The 15,920-nt window shown below is 47.5% G+C and overlaps 13 non-coding genes across 13 annotated transcripts; all 13 read right to left on the bottom strand.

Moving 5' to 3' along the window:
• Positions 1-1,947: 1,947 nt before the first annotated feature.
• Positions 1,948-2,019, bottom strand: Trnat-agu (transfer RNA threonine (anticodon AGU)). Its single transcript has one exon. It is a non-coding gene; the product is annotated as a tRNA-Thr (tRNA).
• A 337-nt stretch (positions 2,020-2,356) lies between these two features.
• On the bottom strand, positions 2,357-2,429 carry Trnak-cuu (transfer RNA lysine (anticodon CUU)). Its single transcript has one exon. It is a non-coding gene; the product is annotated as a tRNA-Lys (tRNA).
• Positions 2,430-2,879: 450 nt separating this feature from the next.
• Positions 2,880-2,952, bottom strand: Trnar-ucg (transfer RNA arginine (anticodon UCG)). Its single transcript has one exon. It is a non-coding gene; the product is annotated as a tRNA-Arg (tRNA).
• A 504-nt stretch (positions 2,953-3,456) lies between these two features.
• Positions 3,457-3,528, bottom strand: Trnat-agu (transfer RNA threonine (anticodon AGU)). The gene has a single exon. It is a non-coding gene; the product is annotated as a tRNA-Thr (tRNA).
• An 853-nt stretch (positions 3,529-4,381) lies between these two features.
• On the bottom strand, positions 4,382-4,454 carry Trnar-ucg (transfer RNA arginine (anticodon UCG)). The gene has a single exon. It is a non-coding gene; the product is annotated as a tRNA-Arg (tRNA).
• A 1,442-nt stretch (positions 4,455-5,896) lies between these two features.
• Positions 5,897-5,969, bottom strand: Trnar-ucg (transfer RNA arginine (anticodon UCG)). The gene has a single exon. It is a non-coding gene; the product is annotated as a tRNA-Arg (tRNA).
• A 2,963-nt stretch (positions 5,970-8,932) lies between these two features.
• Positions 8,933-9,005, bottom strand: Trnar-ucg (transfer RNA arginine (anticodon UCG)). The gene has a single exon. It is a non-coding gene; the product is annotated as a tRNA-Arg (tRNA).
• A 1,424-nt stretch (positions 9,006-10,429) lies between these two features.
• Trnar-ucg (transfer RNA arginine (anticodon UCG)) lies at positions 10,430-10,502 on the bottom strand. The gene has a single exon. It is a non-coding gene; the product is annotated as a tRNA-Arg (tRNA).
• A 913-nt stretch (positions 10,503-11,415) lies between these two features.
• On the bottom strand, positions 11,416-11,488 carry Trnak-cuu (transfer RNA lysine (anticodon CUU)). Its single transcript has one exon. It is a non-coding gene; the product is annotated as a tRNA-Lys (tRNA).
• Positions 11,489-11,938: 450 nt separating this feature from the next.
• On the bottom strand, positions 11,939-12,011 carry Trnal-uag (transfer RNA leucine (anticodon UAG)). Its single transcript has one exon. It is a non-coding gene; the product is annotated as a tRNA-Leu (tRNA).
• A 917-nt stretch (positions 12,012-12,928) lies between these two features.
• On the bottom strand, positions 12,929-13,001 carry Trnak-cuu (transfer RNA lysine (anticodon CUU)). The gene has a single exon. It is a non-coding gene; the product is annotated as a tRNA-Lys (tRNA).
• A 450-nt stretch (positions 13,002-13,451) lies between these two features.
• Trnar-ucg (transfer RNA arginine (anticodon UCG)) lies at positions 13,452-13,524 on the bottom strand. Its single transcript has one exon. It is a non-coding gene; the product is annotated as a tRNA-Arg (tRNA).
• A 1,417-nt stretch (positions 13,525-14,941) lies between these two features.
• Positions 14,942-15,014, bottom strand: Trnar-ucg (transfer RNA arginine (anticodon UCG)). The gene has a single exon. It is a non-coding gene; the product is annotated as a tRNA-Arg (tRNA).
• Between the last annotated feature and the right edge of the window lie 906 nt (positions 15,015-15,920).

The following is a 15,920-nucleotide window of genomic DNA, read 5'->3' as shown; positions in this document are numbered from 1 at the left end:
CCACACAGCCGCTGCCCCTTACTCTTTCCCACCCATTCGTTACATTCAACCTCTTACGAGACCGACCAAACATAGACAGGAAAACAAGACCACACACTTTGCGCAATCGGAATCGATGGCAGGGTGTCCCTCGCCGCATTTGCTACGATGGCCATTTGCTAATTCTGCAGAAGCGGCGGCGGCGACGACGACGACGACGACGACGAAGACGACGACCGCGGGAGGCTCAGAGATTTGTGAGAAATACATCTATAAAATGTAATTCAGAATGCCTCGTCCCACCTTATGCCGTACCGCTTTGGCAAATGCTTTATCAGCGCCATTCGCCTTAATCACATCTGAGAGTAATTCTTAATAAAACGCCTCTCGCTAATTGTTCGCCATCACAGATACTGTTTGCTATACGGCCATGACGTGCAACTGATTTCCAAAATTCGTCTTCCTCCTGTGAGGATGGAACTCACGACTCCTGGTTTACTAGACCAGTGCTCTACCACTGAGCTAAAGGGGCGCGGCCTAGCGGAACTTTTGCGTACTTCGTCCGTACGGTCGTCTGAATCTTCAGACTTCAGCTGACAACACTTCATATTTTTCACTAATATTTGCAGCTATGGCGACCCATTACTGCTTGGATACACATCTGACACGTAGCCGATGTTCTCTCCAAACAAAACCACCTGCACTTCAGAACATGACTTTCACATGTCTACAAAATCACCTTCACCTTCAAATACAGTTTTCTTGCGACTGATTGAGACGTAGGCAAATTTTAAAGTTGCTATTTCCATTACATCACGTTAATCAGAAAATCGGTAATTTACATCTGCAGTGGAGAAAAATTCCGGTCCGCCCATCGAAGAGCTCGAACCCACGACCCTGTGATTGAGAGTCTCATGCTCTACCGACTCAGCTAGCCGTGCTGCCTCGTTGGGTACGTGCTGGGTAGCAGATCACACAGTACTCGTTTGGGTTGGTTGGTCCCATACAGAAGCTCTCCATGCTGCCTAATGTTTTCCTAACGACACTCGTCACGTACTTCACTTTTATTTCATAATCATTTCTGAGAGGTAAAGGAATTGCATGACAATCTGCAGAGCTAGCGGCGTCAAAATTAACACACATACTTGACGTGACTCAAAAGCCGAACGAGTTACTTTCCGACGTTGTTTTAGATGTGCAAGTGCCAGTCAAACCTCGCGGTGAGGGCACTCTGCCGACCATTTCGCTAGTTAACACCGGTCTTCTTGTGTGTGTTTCAAGCTCAAGACCATCTCCAAGCACAAAATGGTCAACAGCAACATTCAGACGGTTTCGTACTGCACAATTGTTACATTAAAACGGTATGTTTGTTTCTCAGAACTGGAAAAACACGACCGTGACAGGATTCGAACGTGCAATCTTCGGATCCGAAGTCCGACGCCTTATCCATTAGGCCACACCGTCACTGACGACCAAGTATAACTTATATACGATTCATCTCGAAACGCTCACACCCCCTGAGGAATTGTGTTTTCGTTCCACACAGCCGCTGCCCCTTACTCTTTCCCACCCATTCGTTACATTCAACCTCTTACGAGACCGACCAAACATAGACAGGAAAACAAGACCACACACTTTGCGCAATCGGAATCGATGGCAGGGTGTCCCTCGCCGCATTTGCTACGATGGCCATTTGCTAATTCTGCAGAAGCGGCGGCGGCGACGTCGACGACGACGACGACGACCGCGAGAGTCTCAGAGATTTATGAGAAATACATCTATAAAATGTAATTCAGAATGCCTCGTCCCACCTTATGCCGTACGGCTTTGGCAAATGCTTTATCAGCGCCATTCGCCTTAATCACATCTGAGAGTAATTCTTAATAAAACGCCTCTCGCTAATTGTTCGCCATCACAGATACTGTTTGCTATACGGCCATGACGCGCAACTGATTTCCAAAATTCGTCTTCCTCCTGTGAGGATGGAACTCACGACTCCTGGTTTACTAGACCAGTGCTCTACCACTGAGCTAAAGAGGCGCGGCCTAGCGGAACTTTTGCGTACTTCGTCCGTACGGTCGTCTGAATCTTCAGACTTCAGCTGACAACACTTCATATTTTTCACTAATATTTGCAGCTATGGCGACCCATTACTGCTTGGATACACATCTGACACGTACCGATGTTCTCTCCAAACAAAATCACCTGCACTTCAGAACATGACTTTCACACATGTCTACAAAATCACCTTCACCTTCAAATACAGTTTTCCTGCGACTGATTGAGACGTAGGCAAATTTTAAAGTTGCTATTTCCATTACATCACGTTAATCAGAAAATCGGTAATTTACATCTGCAGTGGAGAAAAATTCCGTTCCGCCCAGCGAAGGGCTCGAACCCACGACCCTGTGATTAAGAGTCTCATGCTCTACCGACTGAGCTAGCCGTGCTGCCTCGTTGGGTACCTGCTGTGTAGCAGATCACACAGTACTCGTTTGGGTTGGTTGGTCCCATACAGAATCTCTCCATGCTGCCTAATATTTTCCTAACGACACTCGTCACGTACTTCACTTTTATTTCATAATCATTTCTGAGAGGTAAAGGAATTGCAAGACAATCTGCAGAGCTAGCGGCGTCAAAATTAACACACATACTTGACGTGACTCAAAAGCCGAACGAGTTACTTTCCGACGTTGTTTTAGATGTGCAAGTGCCAGTCAAACTTCGCGGTGAGGGCACTCTGCCGACCATTTCGCTAGTTAACACCGGTCTTCTTGTGTGTGTTTCAAGCTCAAGACCATCTTCAAGCACAATATGGTCAACAGCAACATTCAGACGGTTTCGTACTGCACAATTGCTACATTAAAACGGTATGTTTGTTTCTCAGAACTGGAAAAACACGACCGTGACAGGATTCGAACCTGCAATCTTCGGATCCGAAGTCCGACGCCTTATCCATTAGGCCACACGGTCACTGACGACCAAGTATAACTTATATACGATTCATCTCGAAACGCTCACACCCCCTGAGGAATTGTGTTTTCGTTCCACACAGCCGCTGCCCCTTACTCTTTCCCACCCATTCGTTACATTCAACCTCTTACGAGACCGACCAAACATAGACAGGAAAACAAGACCACACACTTTGCGCAATCGGAATCGATGGCAGGGTGTCCCTCGCCGCATTTGCTACGATGGCCGTTTGCTAATTCTGCAGAAGCGGCGGCGGCGACGACGACGACGACGACGACGACCGCGAGAGGCTCAGAGATTTGTGAGAAATACATCTATAAAATGTGATTCAGAATGCCTCGTCCCACCTTATGCCGTACCGCTTTGGCAAATGCTTTATCAGCGCCATTCGCCTTAATCACATCTGAGAGTAATTCTTAATAAAACGCCTCTCGCTAATTGTTCGCCATCACAGATACTGTTTGCTATACGGCCATGACGCGCAACTGATTTCCAAAATTCGTCTTCCTCCTGTGAGGATGGAACTCACGACTCCTGGTTTACTAGACCAGTGCTCTACCACTGAGCTAAAGAGGCGCGGCCTAGCGGAACTTTTGCGTACTTCGTCCGTACGGTCGTCTGAATCTTCAGACTTCAGCTGACAACACTTCATATTTTTCACTAATATTTGCAGCTATGGCGACCCATTACTGCTTGGATACACATCTGACACGTAGCCGATGTTCTCTCCAAACAAAACCACCTGCACTTCAGAGAATGACTTTCACATGTCTACAAAATCACCTTCACCTTCAGTTTTCTTGCGACTGATTGAGACGTAGGCAAATTTTAAAGTTGCTATTTCCATTACATCACGTTAATCAGAAAATCGGTAATTTACATCTGCAGCGGAGAAAAATTCCGTTCCGCCCAGGGTAGGGCTCGAACCCACGACCCTATGATTAAAAGTCTCATGCTCTACCGACTGAGCTAGCCGTGCTGCCTCGTTGGGTACCTGCTGGGTAGCAGATCACACAGTACTCGTTTGGGTTGGTTGGTCCCATACAGAAGCTCTCCATGCTGCCTAATGTTTTCCTAACGACACTCGTCACGTACTTCACTTTTATTTCATAATCATTTCTGAGAGGTAAAGGAATTGCATGACAATCTGCAGAGCTAGCGGCGTCAAAATTAACACACATACTTGACGTGACTCAAAAGCCGAACGAGTTACTTTCCGACGTTGTTTTAGATGTGCAAGTGCCAGTCAAACCTCGCGGTGAGGGCACTCTGCCGACCATTTCGCTATTTAAAACCGGTCTTCTTGTGTGTGTTTCAAGCTCAAGACCATCTCCAAGCACAAAATGGTCAACAGCAACATTCAGACGGTTTCGTACTGCACAATTGCTACATTAAAACGGTATGTTTGTTTCTCAGAACTGGAAAAACACGACCGTGACTGGATTCGAACCTGCAATCTTCGGATCCGAAGTCCGACGCCTTATCCATTAGGCCACACGGTCACTGACGACCAAGTATAACTTATATACGATTCATCTCGAAACGCTCACACCCCCTGAGGAATTGTGTTTTCGTTCCACACAGCCGCTGCCCCTTACTCTTTCCCACCCATTCGTTACATTCAACCTCTTACGAGACCGACCAAACATAGACAGGAAAACAAGACCACACACTTTGCGCAATCGGAATCGATGGCAGGGTGTCCCTCGCCGCATTTGCTACGATGGCCATTTGCTAATTCTGCAGAAGCGGCGGCGGCGGGGCGGCGACGTCGACGACGACGACGACGACGACCGCGAGAGGCTCAGAGATTTATGAGAAATACATCTATAAAATGTAATTCAGAATGCCTCGTCCCACCTTATGCCGTACCGCTTTGGCAAATGCTTTATCAGCGCCATTCGCCTTAATCACATCTGAGAGTAATTCTTAATAAAACGCCTCTCGCTAATTGTTCGCCATCACAGATACTGTTTGCTATACGAACATGACGCGCAACTGATTTCCAAAATTCGTCTTCCTCCTGTGAGGATGGAACTCACGACTCCTGGTTTACTAGACCAGTGCTCTACCACTGAGCTAAAGGGGCGCGGCCTAGCGGAACTTTTGCGTACTTCGTCCGTACGGTCGTCTGAATCTTCAGACTTCAGCTGACAACACTTCATATTTTTCACTAATATTTGCAGCTATGGCGACCCATTACTGCTTGGATACACATCTGACACGTAGCCGATGTTCTCTGCAAACAAAACCACCTGCACTTCAGAACATGACTTTCACATGTCTACAAAATCACCTTCACCTTCAGTTTTCTTGCGACTGATTGAGACGTAGGCAAATTTTAAAGTTGCTATTTCCATTACATCACGTTAATCAGAAAATCGGTAATTTACATCTGCAGCGGAGAAAAATTCCGTTCCGCCCAGGGTAGGGCTCGAACCCACGACCCTATGATTAAGAGTCTCATGCTCTACCGACTGAGCTAGCCGTGCTGCCTCGTTGGGAACCTGCAGGGTAGCAGATCACACAGTACTCGTTTGGGTTGGTTGGTCCCATACAGAATCTCTCCATGCTGCCTAATGTTTTCCTAACGTCACACTCGTCACGTACTTCACTTTTATTTCATAATCATTTCTGAGAGGTAAAGGAATTGCATGACAATCTGCAGAGCTAGCGGCGTCAAAATTAACACACATACTTGACGTGACTCAAAAGCCGAACGAGTTACTTTCCGACGTTGTTTTAGATGTGCAAGTGCCAGTCAAACCTCGCGGTGAGGGCACTCTGCCGACCATTTCGCAAGTTAAAACCGGTCTTCTTGTGTGTGTTTCAAGCTCAAGACCATCTCCAAGCACAAAATGGTCAACAGCAACATTCAGACGGTTTCGTACTGCACAATTGCTACATTAAAACGGTATGTTTGTTTCTCAGAACTGGAAAAACACGACAGTGACAGGATTCGAACCTGCAATCTTCGGATCCGAAGTCCGACGCCTTATCCATTAGGCCACACGGTCACTGACGACCAAGTATAACTTATATACGATTCATCTCGAAACGCTCACACCCCCTGAGGAATTGTGTTTTCGTTCCACACAGCCGCTGCCCCTTACTCTTTCCCACCCATTCGTTACATTCAACCTCTTACGAGACCGACCAAACATAGACAGGAAAACAAGACCACACACTTAGCGCAATCGGAATCGATGGCAGGGTGTCCCTCGCCGCATTTGCTACGATGGCCATTTGCTAATTCTGCAGAAGCGGCGGCGGCGACGACGACGAAGACGACGACCGCGAGAGGCTCAGAGATTTGTGAGAAATACATCTATAAAATGTAATTCAGAATGCCTCGTCCCACCTTATGCCGTACAGCTTTGGCAAATGCTTTATCAGCGCCATTCGCCTTAATCACATCTGAGAGTAATTCTTAATAAAACGCCTCTCGCTAATTGTTCGCCATCACAGATACTGTTTGCTATACGGCCATGACGCGCAACTGATTTCCAAAATTCGTCTTCCTCCTGTGAGGATGGAACTCACGACTCCTGGTTTACTAGACCAGTGCTCTACCACTGAGCTAAAGGGGCGCGGCCTAGCGGAACTTTTGCGTACTTCGTCCGTACGGTCGTCTGAATCTTCAGACTTCAGCTGACAACACTTCATATTTTTCACTAATATTTGCAGCTATGGCGACCCATTACTGCTTGGATACACATCTGACACGTAGCCGATGTTCTCTCCAAACAAAACCACCTGCACTTCAGAACATGACTTTCACATGTCTACAAAATCACCTTCACCTTCAGTTTTCTTGCGACTGATTGAGACGTGGGCAAATTTTAAAGTTGCTATTTCCATTACATCACGTTAATCAGAAAATCGGTAATTTACATCTGCAGCGGAGAAAAATTCCGTTCCGCCCAGGGTAGGGCTCGAACCCACGACCCTATGATTAAGAGTCTCATGCTCTACCGACTGAGCTAGCCGTGCTGCCTCGTTGGGAACCTGCTGGGTAGCAGATCACACAGTACTCGTTTGGGTTGTTTGGTCCCATACAGAATCTCTCCATGCTGCCTAATGTTTTCCTAACGACACTCGTCACGTACTTCACTTTTATTTCATAATCATTTCTGAGAGGTAAAGGAATTGCATGACAATCTGCAGAGCTAGCGGCGTCAAAATTAACACACATACTTGACGTGACTCAAAAGCCGAACGAGTTACTTTCCGACGTTGTTTTAGACGTGCAAGTGCCAGTCAAACGTCGCGGTGAGGGCACTCTGCCGACCATTTCGCTAGTTAAAACCGGTCTTCTTGTGTGTGTTTCAAGCTCAAGACCATCTCCAAGCACAAAATGGTCAACAGCAACATTCAGACGGTTTCGTACTGCACAATTGCTACATTAAAACGGTATGTTTGTTTCTCAGAACTGGAAAAACACGACCGTGACTGGATTCGAAACTGCAATCTTCGGATCCGAAGTCCGACGCCTTATCCATTAGGCCACACGGTCACTGACGACCAAGTATAACTTATATACGATTCATCTCGAAACGCTCACACCCCCTGAGGAATTGTGTTTTCGTTCCACACAGCCGCTGCCCCTTACTCTTTCCCACCCATTCGTTACATTCAACCTCTTACGAGACCGACCAAACATAGACAGGAAAACAAGACCACACACTTTGCGCAATCGGAATCGATGGCAGGGTGTCCCTCGCCGCATTTGCTACGATGGCCATTTGCTAATTCTGCAGAAGCGGCGGCGGCGGCGGCGGCGGCGGCGGCGGCGGCGACGTCGACGACGACGACGACGACGACCGCGAGAGGCTCAGAGATTTATGAGAAATACATCTATAAAATGTAATTCAGAATGCCTCGTCCCACCTTATGCCGTACCGCTTTGGCAAATGCTTTATCAGCGCCATTCGCCTTAATCACATCTGAGAGTAATTCTTAATAAAACGCCTCTCGCTAATTGTTCGCCATCACAGATACTGTTTGCTATACGGCCATGACGCGCAACTGATTTCCAAAATTCGTCTTCCTCCTGTGAGGATGGAACTCACGACTCCTGGTTTACTAGACCAGTGCTCTACCACTGAGCTATAGGGGCGCGGCCTAGCGGAACTTTTGCGTACTTCGTCCGTACGGTCGTCTGAATCTTCAGACTTCAGCTGACAACACTTCATATTTTTCACTAATATTTGCAGCTATGGCGACCCATTACTGCTTGGATACACATCTGACACGTAGCCGATGTTCTCTCCAAACAAAACCACCTGCACTTCAGAACATGACTTTCACATGTCTACAATATCACCTTCACCTTCAAATACAGTTTTCTTGCGACTGATTGAGACGTATTCAAATTTTAAAGTTGCTATTTCCATTACATCACGTTAATCAGAAAATCGGTAATTTACATCTGCAGTGGAGAAAAATTCCGTTCCGCCCACCGAAGGGCTCGAACCAACGACCCTGTGATTAAGAGTCTCATGCTCTACCGACTGAGCTAGCCGTGCTGCCTCGTTGGGTACCTCCTGGGTAGCAGATCACACAGTACTCGTTTGGGTTGGTTGGTCCCATACAGAATCTCTCCATGCTGCCTAATGTTTTCCTAACGTCACACTCGTCACGTACTTCACTTTTATTTCATAATCATTTCTGAGAGGTAAAGGAATTGCATGACAATCTGCAGAGCTAGCGGCGTCAAAATTAACACACATACTTGACGTGACTCAAAAGCCGAACGAGTTACTTTCCGACGTTGTTTTAGATGTGCAAGTGCCAGTCAAACCTCGCGGTGAGGGCACTCTGCCGACCATTTCGCTAGTTAAAACCGGTCTTCTTGTGTGTGTTTCAAGCTCAAGACCATCTCCAAGCACAAAATGGTCAACAGCAACATTCAGACGGTTTCGTACTGCACAATTGCTACATTAAAACGGTATGTTTGTTTCTCAGAACTGGAAAAACACGACAGTGACAGGATTCGAACCTGCAATCTTCGGATCCGAAGTCCGACGCCTTACCCATTAGGCCACACGGTCACTGACGACCAAGTATAACTTATATACGATTCATCTCGAAACGCTCACACCCCCTGAGGAATTGTGTTTTTGTTCCACACAGCCGCTGCCCCTTACTCTTTCCCACCCATTCGTTACATTCAACCTCTTACGAGACCGACCAAACATAGACAGGAAAACAAGACCACACACTTTGCGCAATCGGAATCGATGGCAGGGTGTCCCTCGCCGCATTTGCTACGATGGCCGTTTGCTAATTCTGCAGAAGCGGCGGCGGCGACGACGACGACGACGACCGCGAGAGGCTCAGAGATTTGTGAGAAATACATCTATAAAATGTAATTCAGAATGCCTCGTCCCACCTTATGCCGTACCGCTTTGGCAAATGCTTTATCAGCGCCATTCGCCTTAATCACATCTGAGAGTAATTCTTAATAAAACGCCTCTCGCTAATTGTTCGCCATCACAGATACTGTTTGCTATACGGCCATGACGCGCAACTGATTTCCAAAATTCGTCTTCCTCCTGTAAGGATGGAACTCACGACTCCTGGTTTACTAGACCAGTGCTCTACCACTGAGCTAAAGAGGCGCGGCCTAGCGGAACTTTTGCGTACTTCGCCGCACGGTCGTCTGAATCATCATACTTCAGCTGACAACACTTCATATTTTTGACTAATATTAGCAGCTATGGCGACCCATTACTGCTTGGATACACATCTGACACGTAGCCGATGTTCTCTCCAAACAAAACCACCTGCACTTCAGAACATGACTTTCACATGTCTACAAAATCACCTTCACCTTCAGTTTTCTTGCGACTGATTGAGACGTAGGCAAATTTTAAAGTTGCTATTTCCATTACATCACGTTAATCAGAAAATCGGTAATTTACATCTGCAGCGCAGAAAAATTCCGTTCCGCCCAGGGTAGGGCTCGAACCCACGACCCTATGATTAAGAGTCTCATGCTGTACCGACTGAGCTAGCCGCGCTGCCTCGTTGGGTACCTGCTGGGTAGCAGATCACACAGTAATCGTTTGGGTTGGTTGGTCCTATACAGAATCTCTCCATGCTGCCTAATGTTTTCCTAACGTCACACTCGTCACGTACTTCACTTTTATTTCATAATCATTTCTGAGAGGTAAAGGAATTGCATGACAATCTGCAGAGCTAGCGGCGTCAAAATTAACACACATACTTGACGTGACTCAAAAGCCGAACGAGTTACTTTCCGACGTTGTTTTAGATGTGCAAGTGCCAGTCAAACCTCGCGGTGAGGGCACTCTGCCGACCATTTCGCTAGTTAACACCGGTCTTCTTGTGTGTGTTTCAAGCTCAAGACCATCTCCAAGCACAAAATGGTCAACAGCAACATTCAGACGGTTTCGTACTGCACAATTGCTACATTAAAACGGTATGTTTGTTTTTCAGAACTGGAAAAACACGGCCGTGACAGGATTCAAACCTGCAATCTTCGGATCCGAAGTCCGACGCCTTATCCATTAGGCCACACGGTCACTGACAACCAAGTGTAACTTATATACGACTTATCTCGAAACGCTCACACCCCCTGAGGAATTGTGTTTTCGTTGCACACAGCCGCTGCCCCTTACTCATTCCCACCCATTCGTTACATTCAACCTCTTACGAGACCGACCAAACATAGACAGGAAAACAAGACCACACACTTTGCGCAGTCGGAATCGATGGCAGGGTGTCCCTCGCCGCATTTGCTAAGATGGCCATTTACTAATTCTGCAGAAGCGGCGGCGGCGACGACGACGACGACGACGACGACCGCGAGAGGCTCAGAGATTTGTGAGAAATACATCTATAAAATGTAATTCAGAATGCCTCGTCCCACCTTATGCCGTACCGCTTTGGCAAATGCTTTATCAGCGCCATTCGCCTTAATCACATCTGAGAGTAATTCTTAATAAAACGCCTCTCGCTAATTGTTCGCCATCACAGATACTGTTTGCTATACGGCCATGACGCGCAACTGATTTCCAAAATTCGTCTTTCTCCTGTAACGATGGAACTCACGACTCCTGGTTTACTAGACCAGTGCTCTACCACTGAGCTAAAGAGGCGCGGCCTAGCGGAACTTTTGCGTACTTCGCCGCACGGTCGTCTGAATCATCAGACTTCAGCTGACAACACTTCATATTTTTCACTAATATTAGCAGCTATGGCGACCCATTACTGCTTGGCTACACATCTGACACGTAGCCGATGTTCTCTCCAAACAAAATCACCTGCACTTCAGAACATGACTTTCACACATGTCTACAAAGTCACCTTCACCTTCATATACAGTTTTCTTGCGACTGATTGAGACGTAGGCAAATTTTAAAGTTACTATTACCATTACATCACGTTAATCAGAAAATCGGTAATTTACATCTGCAGTGGAGAAAAATTCCGTTCCGCCCAGCGAAGGGCTCGAACCCACGACCCTGTGATTAAGAGTCTCATGCTCTACCGACTGAGCTAGCCGTGCTGCCTCGTTGGGTACCTCCTGGGTAGCAGATCACACAGTACTCGTTTGGGTTGTTTGGTCCCATACAGAATCTCTCCATGCTGCCTAATGTTTTCCTAACGACACTCGTCACGTACTTCACTTTTATTTCATAATCATTTCTGAGAGGTAAAGGAATTGCATGACAATCTGCAGAGCTAGCGGCGTCAAAATTAACACACATACTTGACGTGACTCAAAAGCCGAACGAGTTACTTTCCGACGTTGTTTTAGATGTGCAAGTGCCAGTCAAACCTCGCGGTGAGGGCACTCTGCCGACCATTTCGCTAGTTAAAACCGGTCTTCTTGTGTGTGTTTCAAGCTCAAGACCATCCCCGAGCACAAAATGGTCAACAGCAACATTCAGACGGTTTCGTACTGCACAATTGCTACATTAAAACGGTATGTTTGTTTCTCAGAACTGGAAAAACACGACCGTGACAGGATTCGAACCTGCAATCTTCGGATCCTAAGTCCGACGCCTTATCCATTAGGCCACACGGTCACTGACGACCGAGTATAACTTATATACGATTCATCTCGAAACGCTCACACCCCCTGAGGAATTGTGTTTTCGTTCCACACAGCCGCTGCCCCTTACTCTTTCCCACCCATTCGTTACATTCAACCTCTTACGAGACCGACCAAACATAGACAGGAAAACAAGACCACACACTTTGCGCAATCGGAATCGATGGCAGGGTGTCCCTCGCCGCATTTGCTACGATGGCCATTTGCTAATTCTGCAGAAGCGGCGGCGGCGACGACGACGACGACGACGACGACGACGACCGCGAGAGGCTCAGAGATTTGTGAGAAATACATCTATAAAATGTAATTCAGAATGCCTCGTCCCACCTTATGCCGTACCGCTTTGGCAAATGCTTTATCAGCGCCATTCGCCTTAATCACATCTGAGAGTAATTCTTAATAAAACGCCTCTCGCTAATTGTTCGCCATCACAGATACTGTTTGCTATACGGCCATGACGCGCAACTGATTTCCAAAATTCGTCTTCCTCCTGTAAGGATGGAACTCACGACTCCTGGTTTACTAGACCAGTGCTCTACCACTGAGCTAAAGAGGCGCGGCCTAGCGGAACTTTTGCGTACTTCGCCGCACGGTCGTCTGAATCTTCAGACTTCAGCTGACAACACTTCATATTTTTGACTAATATTAGCAGCTATGGCGACCCATTACTGCTTGGATACACATCTGACACTTAGCCGATGTTCTCTCCAAACAAAACCACCTGCACTTCAGAACATGACTTTCACATGTCTACAAAATCACCTTCACCTTCAAATACAGTTTTCTTGCGACTGATTGAGACGTAGGCAAATTTTAAAGTTGCTATTTCCATTACATCACGTTAATCAGAAAATTGGTAATTTACATCTGCAGTGGAGAAAAATTCCGTTCCGCCCAGCGAAGGGCTCGAACCCACGACCCTGTGATTAAGAGTCTCATGCTCTACCGACTGAGCTAGCCGTGCTGCCTCGTTGGGTACCTCCTGGGTAGCAGATCACACAGTACTCGTTTGGGTTGGTTGGTCCCATACAGAATCTCTCCATGCTGCCTAATGTTTTCCTAACGACACTCGTCACGTACTTCACTTTTATTTCATAATCATTTCTGAGAGGTAAAGGAATTGCATGACAATCTGCAGAGCTAGCGGCGTCAAAATTAACACACATACTTGACGTGACTCAAAAGCCGAACGAGTTACTTTCCGACGTTGTTTTAGATGTGCAAGTGCCAGTCAAACTTCGCGGTGAGGGCACTCTGCCGACCATTTCGCTAGTTAACACCGGTCTTCTTGTGTGTGTTTCAAGCTCAAGACCATCTTCAAGCACAAAATGGTCAACAGCAACATTCAGACGGTTTCGTACTGCACAATTGTTACATTAAAACGGTATGTTTGTTTCTCAGAACTGGAAAAACACGACCGTGACAGGATTCGAACCTGCAATCTTCGGATCCGAAGTCCGACGCCTTATCCATTAGGCCACACGGTCACTGACGACCAAGTATAACTTATATACGATTCATCTCGAAACGCTCACACCCCCTGAGGAATTGTGTTTTCGTTCCACACAGCCGCTGCCCCTTACTCTTTCCCACCCATTCGTTACATTCAACCTCTTACGAGACCGACCAAACATAGACAGGAAAACAAGACCACACACTTTGCGCAATCGGATTCGATGGCAGGGTGTCCCTCGCCGCATTTGCTACGATGGCCATTTGCTAATTCTGCAGAAGCGGCGGCGGCGACGTCGACGACGACGACGACGACCGCGAGAGACTCAGAGATTTATGAGAAATACATCTATAAAATGTAATTCAGAATGCCTCGTCCCACCTTATGCCGTACCGCTTTGGCAAATGCTTTATCAGCGCCATTCGCCTTAATCACATCTGAGAGTAATTCTTAATAAAACGCCTCTCGCTAATTGTTCGCCATCACAGATACTGTTTGCTATACGGCCATGACGCGCAACTGATTTCCAAAATTCGTCTTCCTCCTGTGAGGATGGAACTCACGACTCCTGGTTTACTAGACCAGTGCTCTACCACTGAGCTAAAGGGGCGCGGCCTAGCGGAACTTTTGCGTACTTCGTCCGTACGGTCGTCTGAATCTTCAGACTTCAGCTGACAACACTTCATATTTTTCACTAATATTTGCAGCTATGGCGACCCATTACTGCTTGGATACACATCTGACACGTAGCCGATGTTCTCTCCAAACAAAACCACCTGCACTTCACATGTCTACAAAATCACCTTCACCTTCAGTTTTCTTGCGACTGATTGAGACGTAGGCAAATTTTAAAGTTGCTATTTCCATTACATCACGTTAATCAGAAAATCGGTAATTTACATCTGCAGCGGAGAAAAATTCCGTTCCGCCCAGGGTAGGGCTCGAACCCACGACCCTATGATTAAGAGTCTCATGCTATACCGACTGAGCTAGCCGTGCTGCCTCGTTGGGTACCTGCTGGGTAGCAGATCACACAGTACTCGTTTGGGTTGGTTGGTCCCATACAGAATCTCTCCATGCTGCCTAATGTTTTCCTAACGTCACACTCGTCACGTACTTCACTTTTATTTCATAATCATTTCTGAGAGGTAAAGGAATTGCATGACAATCTGCAGAGCTAGCGGCGTCAAAATTAACACACATACTTGACGTGACTCAAAAGCCGAACGAGTTACTTTCCGACGTTGTTTTAGATGTGCAAGTGCCAGTCAAACCTCGCGGTGAGGGCACTCTGCCGACCATTTCGCTAGTTAAAACCGGTCTTCTTGTGTGTGTTTCAAGCTCAAGACCATCTCCAAGCACAAAATGGTCAACAGCAACATTCTGACGGTTTCGTACTGCACAATTGCTACATTAAAACGGTATGTTTGTTTCTCAGAACTGGAAAAACACGACCGCGACAGGATTCGAACTTGCAATCTTCGGATCCGAAGTCCGACGCCTTATCCATTAGGCCACACGGTCACTGACGACCAAGTATAACTTATATACGATTCATCTCGAAACGCTCACACCCCCTGAGGAATTGTGTTTTCGTTCCACACAGCCGCTGCCCCTTACTCTTTCCCACCCATTCGTTACATTCAACCTCTTACGAGACCGACCAAACATAGACAGGAAAACAAGACCACACACTTTGCGCAATCGGAATCGATGGCAGGGTGTCCCTCGCCGCATTTGCTACGATGGCCATTTGCTAATTCTGCAGAAGCGGCGGCGGCGACGTCGACGACGACGACGACGACGACCGCGAGAGGCTCAGAGATTTGTGAGAAATACATCTATAAAATGTAATTCAGAATGCCTCGTCCCACCTTATGCCGTACCGCTTTGGCTGGCGTGGGACCTGTTGTCTCGCGGTGCGCCTTTTGGCGTGGGCCAGTCCGCGCTGGCGCACCGTAAGGCACAGGGGTTCGCACTGGGGCGTATCGCTTCCAGTCGGACGTGCCCACAGGGAAGTGATGCGTCATATATAGCCTCTCCTTCTCAAGTGGCTCTTTCCGCCTTCAAGTGGTGCCGGACGTTAAGCTCGGTATTTCTCGGGCCTGCCCGGGTGTGCCTTGCGACAAAAGGAAGAGCTGCGACCCAACCCGATGCGAAAGCGAAGGGTGCGTGGCACAGGGGGAGCTGTGTCGAGGGAGGAACAGCTGTCTCTTTCTGTTCGCAGGGCCCAGACCAGCAGGAGCCCTGCATGCCGGCGACTTCGTTCGTCGGCGTGGGATCGCGGCGCGAGTCGGCAAGGGCGCTTCGCCGCGCCCCTGGGTAACCGGGGCGTGTTCTGCCAAACCCAGGAGCTGGTGACACTGCCTGGGCCAGGTTAACTGGGTCCAGACCGCCGAACGTCTGGGGGACCGGCCCGCCACCTGAGTA

This window comes from Schistocerca gregaria, chromosome 11, assembly GCF_023897955.1.
Source record: "Schistocerca gregaria isolate iqSchGreg1 chromosome 11, iqSchGreg1.2, whole genome shotgun sequence".
Lineage (NCBI taxonomy): Eukaryota > Metazoa > Arthropoda > Insecta > Orthoptera > Acrididae > Schistocerca > Schistocerca gregaria.
This window is presented reverse-complemented; position numbering and strand designations above follow the sequence as displayed.